Source organism: Sturnus vulgaris, chromosome 11 (genome assembly GCF_052056855.1).
Source record: "Sturnus vulgaris isolate bStuVul1 chromosome 11, bStuVul1.hap1, whole genome shotgun sequence".
Taxonomy (NCBI): domain Eukaryota; kingdom Metazoa; phylum Chordata; class Aves; order Passeriformes; family Sturnidae; genus Sturnus; species Sturnus vulgaris.
Genome location: NC_142253.1, coordinates 11923700 through 11933440, shown reverse-complemented (window position 1 = coordinate 11933440; position 9741 = coordinate 11923700).

The window sequence follows — 9741 nt, the reverse complement described above, 5'->3', positions numbered from 1 at the left end:
GCTCCAAAACAAAATAGGGCTGGCTTGAAATAAATCTAATACTGCCTTTGAGCAAGCTGCTCTTCTGAGCATCCAAGTCTGTGGTGGTGCCTGGTCCTGGAGTGTCACTGGGATCAGGAGGGACAGAGCTGGTGGCAAACAAGTACCTGCATACTTGGTGTGTGGCCAGTTGATGCTGAAAGGGAAAATGTGATGGCCTTGAAACATGAACCTTCAGCGAAACCTGTGATGGGTCCTGTTCCACACAGCTGCAGACAGATGCTTGTCTGCAGTGCAAAAGCATCTTTCTCCCTTTTTTCCTCAGTAAAGGAGATTAATTAACATTTTCTGCCTTGTGGGAGGGTTTCATTGGCACAGGGCTGCACAGAGCATCCTCTGAAGGGAAGAGTGGTGCTCAGGGGGTCTGTCACTATGGTTTGGGTGCTGTCGTGGGTATTCCCCACTCTGACAGGCACCATTCAGCTGAACCTTTCCCTGATCCAGTATGTGTCACAGTCCTCTTAGACACATTATTTTTCCCCTGGAAGCCTGGATGAGAGTGTCCTGGAGCATGGCACCCCTCACCCACTGTAGCGGGGCACGGCAGCCCCAAACCCTGTCCCTGCAGTGATGGAGGCACGTGTTCCCTGTGCTGTCCGTGGTGTGACACTACGAGGGTCCCCTGCCACGACCCTCCGGCTGAGATTTGCAGCGAATGCAAGAAAAAACATACAGGGTCTGGCAGGGGTTTCGGATTTGGTTGTTTTTCCTTCTGGGAGGCCGTTTTCCGAGCAGGAGCCTCTTGGGGGCGGTTTGGGATCGTTCATTAAACACTCTCTGAGCCGCTGGTATCAGTGACTTGTCCCTGCTGTCGCCGGCCAGACAGCGCTGCCTGTCTGCTGCCTCTGCCCGCAGCTCCAGGAGAGCAAACCTCCGTTTGCCTTTCATATGGAGGAGACGGGCTCCCAGGCTGATGTGAGCCTTGCTAAGGCTGTTTTACTGTGTCCTGGAAAGAGGCTCCAAAACACAACAGGGCTGGCTTGAAAAAAAATCTCATACTGAGCAAGCTGCTTTGCTGCTGAGCACCCGGGCCGTGGTGGGAGCAAATAGCCACGAGCAGAGTGCTGTGACAGGGTGACTCTGGTGGCTGCCAGGAGTCAGGCACACAGCAGACAGTGCCATCTCACCCCCCTCAGAACCCCACTCTTTCCCAGAAACCTCCGTTTTGCTCACACCCACACCCTGGTGTGCTGCTCTATTGATTTTGTTTTGTTGTGTTGTGTTCCGGGAAAGCGGCACAGGAGTGCTGGGTGAGTGAGCAGGTTCCTGGCAGCATTTTCTGGGATTTGTGCTTCCCATGGGTTTGCAGAGCGTTCCTTGGCCTAGGCTCTGGCTCACCTCTGTGCAGGTGACCTGCATTCCTGGGTGGATAATGCAAAGTCCTCTCAAGGGACAGGCACATTTACTCCTGCACATCTCTCCTGTAGGGGAGGCTTCACCCAAGTCTGCTATGGCCTCTTCCTTTGCCACTCAAGTATGCCCAGGAGAGCTTGAGTACCAGATCAGTGTCTGTCTGTGCACTGAAGGAGCAGCCTATGCTGCTCCAAAGCCATTTCACGGGATAGTAGTAATGTAGAGCTGGGAGAAATCTTCAGAGACCATCCCTAGATCATCTTCTGCATGAGCCCTGAATGTTCCCACTCGTCTTGGACACTCCACCACAGCTCCCCAGGAGCTGATGGGCTTAGAGGGCATCCTAATGAATAGCCTGAAACTGTGTTGAAATTCAAGATTATTACTTCTCCTGTTCCCAGGAGGGAATGTTCACAGATCCCTGCAGCTCCCTCTTTCATGTTCACAGATCTCCTGTGTTCAAAATAAAATCCTGCAGGCTTTGCCAGCTGGATTTGATTCCTGTACCTGGAGGGATAATGCAGGCAGCTGGGCACAAGATCTGGGCTTACACTTTGCTGGGGTCAAACAGCGGGTGTCTTGTTGACAGTGTTTTAAGGGCAAACACCTCAGCCAGTTTGGTTTAAAATAAATAAATAACCTCTCCACCACCCCAAATGAGGTGGCTCAGCCTATGAGTCACACTTTCCTGCAACCTTGATCCCCAACCTGCTTTTGCACACTGGTTATTAATACCTGGAAGCAGAATACTGCATAAGCCTTTCCAAAACTACATCCTCCTTTGCCCACCCCTTTTTTGTCTATTTGCCAAGATCATCTGCATTCTAACACAGCTCTCCAGCACCATCCCCTTGGGGCAGTCTCAGCTGAGCCACTGATGGAGCTGTGGAGAATCTCCCACTGTCTTCTCCCCCTTCCACAGGGAACCATGGGTAACTAATGAAAAGAATTTTGCTGCATGTTTTGCAGCCATCTTGTGTGTTGAGTTAATATTGAGTTTCTTATTTTTCCAGTGGGAATGACAAAGTCTTGCTGAGCAAAAACCCTAATAAAAAATACAGTCCTTGCTGCTCTTTCTGCTTCCGGGGCCTGTTGCCTTATTGCGAAAGAAAATGGGTTTGGAGTAACATGACTAATTCTCGTTATTGACCACCCTGACCACTTCTAGGTGCTTTGTACATCCGTTCCCAAGCTGTTCAGGGATGCCATGGGGACCAGATCCAATGCCTGGAATATATTTGCCTTAACGTAAACAACCCTTGGTGGTGTCCATGAGGTTGGGAAATATTTGGAATTCCGCCTTTGACCCTGTAGGCAGGAGCGGTCAATGGCTTGTTTGCAGATCCAGGTGAAGGCTGGAGGACATGGGGCTGCTTGAGACCATGGATATTGAGAATGGGGACTTCACAGATGCTTTTGTGCACAGGGGTCCCCATCCTCGACACCTGTGCCATCCCAAATGCCAACATCCCAGCTCCCCAGCAGTTGTGGCGAGGTGGCACCAGGTGGCAGCAAGGGACCAGCATGGGGAGCTGCTGCAGCGCTCCGAGGGGAGCAGAGAGAGCTGCAATGCTGTACCCCCTGCTCCAAACTGCACCCAGATAGGGTACAGCTTTGCTTGGGGCTGATATCCAGGCAGGATCTGGTCTCTCTCTGTGGGAGCTGGGTCCTGCATGTGTCCCCAAGCCATGTGTTACCCGTCCAAGGGCAAAGCCCGGCATTCCTGTCCCATGCTTGGGACTTTGTGATCTTGGGGTCAAATTCTCTCCTTCCATAAGACGATCAGACTTTGAAGTTTAAGGGCAAGTCACCCCTGTAAGGAGTTAAATAATTAACCTGTTTTGCAAGAGCGTCAATTTGGCCTGCAAGCAAACCCCTCTGTGCTCCTGGGGATGCTGTCACAAGCTCACAAATGTTGGTCTTGGGTCCTGGCTCAGAGGGGGGTGACGTGAAAGAAGAAAACTGGGTGGTGCTGGGCCAGGCCACCACTGTTGGGAGTAGTGTCAGTTCATGCATCCCATTCTAGGGGGCTGGAGGAGGTGGGGGTGATGTATGTACCCCCTTTGTCCCTGGAGAAATGATGTCAGGCCTCCCATCCCACACAGCTCAGGAGAGCCTGTGCAGCATTCTCCTCTCTTCCGTGCATCTCTCTTCAGAATCCACTCCCCTGCCAGCAGCTCCTATCTGAGCAACCAGAGAGCTATGACCAGGAGGGCAATTTTCCCTGCAGTGCTCAACAGCTATCAACCTGGATTCAGTTGGTGGGAGACACACCTGTCCTGGTTATTTGGCAGAGTTCTCTGTCTCAGTGCCTGATTTTGCTTTAGCTGTGTTTGTAGCCCGAGCAGGCAGCTCTGGGTGGAGGCAAGTGCAGCGCCAGCACACAGAAATGGGATCAACAGCTTCTTCCTGTTGTGCAACTGCTGAACAGCCCACGTAGAGAATTTTTGGGAGATTTGTCAGGGCTTTTGTTTTTTCGGTTAATATTTATTTGCTTGTTTTGGGTCTTGCTTTCACAAACAAGGAATTTAAATAGTACAGGCTGGGGGGGGGGGGGGCGGGGGCAGGCACCTTGCTTAGCCTGCCCCAAAGTGCTGTGTCCTGCTCCAAGAGCTCCCTGTGTCCACCCCAGCTTCCCTCACCTGCCCTGGCTTCCCCTGAGCACAACTCCCCAGTCCCACTGGCTCTGGAGCTGGGATTCTGGTTCAGAATTTACAGTTTTGCCTGGCAGCCAGCACGTGTTTCTGCTCTTATGTAATAGTTCAGCCCAGGGTATGAATGAGCCCACTCATCCATCCCCTACACACACAGGGCCCTCGGCTTTGGGTACCAACACCCCTGCTCCAGAACTTGTGCTGGAGACAAGGGACACCTGATCTCATCCCACGTGTGTAGAGTCCTATGTGAGCCCTGCCCATGGTTTCAGGCTCCTGGCCAGACACGACTGAGATTTGAGCTCCACTCTGCTCTGGAACATGCCAAATGCCACTTCCCTACTCCCCTCTTCCAGTTTGGTCCCCTTGTCGCTGGTCCTGGGGTGAAGCTGGAGACAGGAGTAAGGCACACCACAGTGCTCTAACCAGAATCTTTCTAGCAAGACCCATATTTACTGGATTTCAGGCATTTTTCTCTGTGTGTACCCATGATTTCACTGTCTTTCTGCTTGTGGTTCCCAGAGCAGGCACAGGGATGTAGATGTAGGCATTGAAGTCCCCAAGGTGAAGCTGTTTGTGATGTGTAGAGGGAAAGCAGGGAAAAGTTGCAAAACCCAGGGGCCAGGGCAAGAGATGACATGCTGTCCATGGTTCAGAGGGCATCAGGGCATAGACAGCATTTGGAAAAACAACTCCTGGAGAGGCTGCTAATGCTGGCAGGAGCCTGGCATCCTGGCCCTCGAGGGATGAAGCCCACATGCTCATGGTGCCGTTGGCACGTGTGCCATCCCTGGGCTGGGGTGCTCTGTCACCAGTGGGGTGCAGGGAAACCCTCTCTCCATCCCCATGTGCTGGGCACCAAGAGCTGGTGACAGCAGCAGCTGCAGAGAGTGACCCGTGTGTGACTGGCACTGAGGGGCTGTGAGATGGGGCAGGTGCTCTCCTTGGCCTCTTGCTCTTGGGTGGGTGCCATGGGAAAGGAGTGCTCTCTTCTCACTGCTTCCAGCCCTTCCCACCATGCCATTCCCACCAGTGAACGGCAGCTCCTGGGAGGTGCCCATGGCTGGATCAGATGAGGCAGTGAATCGCTGCCTGCAAAAAGCTTTTTTGTGCTGTTATTTAGGTCATCACTAGGGTCCCCAGGAGCTAGGTGACTGTGCCCTCGTGCTGAGCACGCCACAAACCAAACACTTGTCACTTGACTTCATCACAGCCCTGGGACCCTGCTCTCTCTGGGTTTGCTTTTAATTGAGTGAGCAAGGTGCCTGCCAAAGATCAGCTCAGGGTCAGTCCCAGATCTCCCGGGTGCAATCCCGTGCCAGGCAGAGAAGCAGGGAGCCTGATATCTTGTCCTGATGACCGAGGGAGGCTGGCGGGCAAAAGGCCACCAAGGGCTGACAGGCAGTGTGCCCAGGCACCACCCTCCTGCCTGCTCAGGGCTGCACAGGCGGGACCATGTATTTAAAAGTCCGTGTGTCAGCACTGGGGCTGTGAGTCGCTCCTATAAACAGGAAGGTTATTGACTGTGCCAGTGGGCTCAGCTGCAATTATTCATGTTGCTTCAAGAGACTGAGGGAGCCCTAGGAAAGGGAGCAAAGTACTGCAGGGGCATCAGCCAGCTCGTGGGATGGGAACATCACGCTGCTCTGGAGAGCACAAGCCCTTTGGGAGACGAATGTGAGAGTAGCCCTGGGAAGTGCCAACCTCTCAATAGTGGTGCTGGGAGGGACTGAAAGAGGGGCAGGACTTTGCACAGTCCTATCTGTGTCTTTCCCATTATAAAGAGCACAGCAAGATTTCTGGATAAGAGCTGCCATAAATCAAAAGCGGAACCACAACCAGGATCTCTCCTGGGATTTGCCCTTGAGTCCCAGGCTGCAGAGATGGATGTGACACTGGTGTTCCTCTGCAGCATGTTTGTGGTCAAAGCTTGGTCCCACCATAGTCACACCTCTCCCTGAGCTGAGGAGCACTGGTGTCCTGTCCCCTTCCCTTTGTGGAGGGACAAAGATTGGTGGGTGGTGAGAGCAGGGACTCCCTGTTTCCCTCCCAAATACCAGCAGCAATGAGGTTCTCAGAGTTCTTTTGGGGAAATCAAAAGCAGTTTATGTAAGATTTAGTCATCGGGGGTGGAGATCAGTCTCCTGGGACCACTGCTGCAGTTAGAGTGACTCTTCCAGCTTTGTCACCAGTGGGAGCTGGTTCCCCATTTCCAGGCTCTGCACCACCTCCCATCCTTACTGATCACCGTGTCCTTCAGAAATCTGCCCCAAAGTAGTTCCAGGTCCCATGCCAGAGCTGACAACGCCCGAGACCTGGTGCTGGACATCTATCCTCCTGCAGTCCTGCCAGCGTGCCTTCAGCATGACCAAATTTTGACCATTAAACCTCTCCAAGCACTTGCAAAGCAATTCTGTTGCCACAGGCTGGGCTGACTGGCACCATGTAATGTTACAGTTGCCCAGAAATTGCCTTTTTGAAACTTTATTTGCAACTGCCCACTGCTTTACCCTCAGCTGTAGGGCTGGTGGCATATGAGACAGGCCACCACTGCCTGAGGCACTTGTTGCTGAAATCCTTTCAGATGTGGCCAAACCCAGTCACATCATCACCTCTGCATAATCAGAAAGTAAATAAAAAAATCTAAAAGCAAATATAAGATACAGGCATTACAGGCACTGTCACCCTGTGGGATGAGTCTGACCTGATCTGTGGCATCCTCTCACTTCTCCCAGACCCTGTCCTGTTGGGACCCTGTGCCCCCAGGGCTCAAGCAGGGAGCTGAAGCAAAGGGAATATGCAGCCACAGAGAAGCTGTCTGGCCCCCCTCCAGTTATGGCATCACTGGAGCATTTTAGAAGGGAACATGGTGACTCCATGAGCTTTCCCAATGGAAAAGGCCTCCCTTGCTGTTGTTTTGGTTTCTTCTGGTGGCTCTCTCTGCTAAATGCTGCCTTACAGGATGAGTTGGTATTTTTGATATTTTTAGATGTCTCTCAGCCCAGTGTCAGGACTCTGTAATTAAAGGAACTCTTTTGGCAGTTGGACATTGCCAAGCTGGAGGTCTTGGTTTGAAACCTCCTTCCCAGAAGTATGTGCAGTGTTAATGTACTGTAATGTAATGTAATCCTCCCAGTGAGGGCATGGCTGTGCTGGGAGGGACGGGATCCCTTCGGGCACCTGCCCACCCTGTCAGGAGGGATGGAGGGGCTTGAGTGGCATACACACGGTGAGACCTGAGGTTCTGGAGTCCCTGTATTGCTGCTCCCTGGATGAAGGTGGCAGGCAGGGTGGCACGATGGAGACGAGGGCATCAAGGCCTCTCTGTGCCCTCATTGTATCCGGAGTGTGTCCCTTCTCCAACCCTGCCATTGGGGTCACTTGTCCCAGAACTTGGCTGTGCCTCCACAGGTTGGGTAGCGCCTGTCTGAGCCAGCAAAGCTTATTTCCCTTCACAAGCTGATAGATAAACCTAAAAATAACCTTGTTATCTTCCACTTGATCCAAATTAGCATCAGTCCCAGCTATAAATAGCCATGCATATGTCGAGGTGGGTTGCAGGGTGTGGAGCACGGTGGGGTCACTGTCCCCTGTCAGGGGCTGACCCTGCTGCAAGGAGGGGCTTCTGCACCAGGCTTCAAAGCTGCTGCTTTGGCCCCACCACGCTGGCCATGCTGAGAAGGGCTGTGGCCTCAAGGTAGCTGTATGCCAATAGGTGCAGAGGCTCTGTCCCATTGCGAAACAAGTCCCAGAAATAGCTGGGTAAACACTACCCCATATACCCTCTCTGACATGGGGCCTTGCCCAACATGTTGCCCGAAAATCCTCTGGCACCATTACAGCTGCAGGGCCTGGCCCAGAGTTGCTGTGTGGGTCCTACCCAGCCTCCTCCTGCCCATGGTCTTACCCACACTGATGTGCTGTGCCATGCTGTGCCACCCAGGGCTTGCTGCAGGCCCTGTGGTGCTCCATGGTCACCAAGGGTGGGCTCCTAGAACCCTATAATTTGATACTTTCACCCCAGAATTTGCTGCTCCCCTGTGCCAATCTTGCCCATCCCCAGGGAGTTGTGTGTTCTCCCAGCTGCAAATGCAGAGGATTTTTGAGATGAAGGCAGCAAAACTGTCTGAGGGGAACATGGTAGGGTTGTGTCAGTCAATGAAGAGGGTGAGCAACTAATGGAGTATTTGGAATAGGAACTTATGCTGTTCCCTCTAGGTTAGGGAGAAATTGTTACACTGGCTAGTATCTTGGTTTACCCAATTGGAACAGCCAAACTGGGACAAATCCCTTCTTTTGCATCTTCATGTATCTGCTGGGAATGGGTGCTGTCTCCTCACAGCATGGCCATGTGTCCTCATACACATCACTGGGCAGTGATGTCAAGCTGGTATATTTTACACCAACTCCAAGGTGTGGTTTCCTCTGGCCTGGCTGAGTGAAGTCTGATGGCTGTGGCAGCCACATGTCTGCCCACCTGTCTCTCTCCCTAGATGTTCCAGACTGGGAAATGCCTGAGATGGCATGTTGGGTGAGGGAAATGATGCAGTGATCTGCGGTGTGCCAGGGGGAGCCTGGCCCTTGTCCTGCCACCAGCAGGCACATGCAGCAGCAATGCAGGAGGGACAGAGCAGGCTGGGACTGCAGCAGCTGCTGTGCCACTGGCCAGTAGGTTTGGAAACAAGAGCTGTAGGTGCTGCTGTTGTAGTGATAGTACAGCTTGGGGGTGTTTTGGGGCTCAGGTTCACAAGCAGCCCTTTGCAGAAGGGCTGGGCCTTTGCTGGCTTTGCAGAAGTGGCAGGGCAGGGAGCCCACGGTGTCCCCAGTGCTGGACCCTGGCCAGTGCCCTTGCACTTCTCTCTGAGCACTGAAATTAACCACCAACATCAAAGAGGACCGGGTTAGAAAAGAGAGGAGAGGTTTTGTTTACTTGAATCAAAAATAATTTGTGGCAACGCATCTTCTTCCAAGGCAAACACTGCAGGAGCCTGTCTGTGCTAATTTGGGAAGCTGAAAGGGAGTTAAATAAAAACATGGACGTCTGACAGGGAAACAACTGGTCTCGTGCGCTAAAATAGAGCCAGGGACGCCAGTGAGCTGGGGCTGGAGGAGCCGGGACAGGCCTGGGAGGGAGGGGTGAGATCCAGGGCAGCAGGAGGGAGGAAACTCGCTGTGCTCCAACATTGTGCAATAACAGATAATTCACTCTGTGCTGAGCCTTGCGCCAGCAGCCAGGTCCAACCTGCATCCTGGGTGGGCAGGCCTGGGGTGCTTGCAGGGAGGGGATCAGCTTGTGTGCTGTACAGGGGGTTTGTATGTCTGTGTGTCTGCTCACTGTGCTTGGGACTCAAATGGGCCATGTGGGGAGACACACAGACCCCCCCCAAAACTGATGTGTGTGAACAGAACTGCAGGAAGAGAAGTGTTACTTCCTACCACTCTCATGATACCTAAATGGCTGTTGCTGTCCCCAGCACAGATGTTGGCACTGGTAATGTGTCACCACCCTGGGTAGCAGTAACTTGGGGGTCGGCACACCCTGGGGACCCCCTTGCAAAGGCTGCAGGAGGATGTGGGGTGGTGATGCCCCTGGCCTGGCAGCAGACATGCTGTGGGAAGGGGTGCAGGACATCCCCTTCAGCTGTGTTTCTGCTGCAAGCTTTGCGTGCCCAGGCAGGCAGGGAAGCCCTGAGCT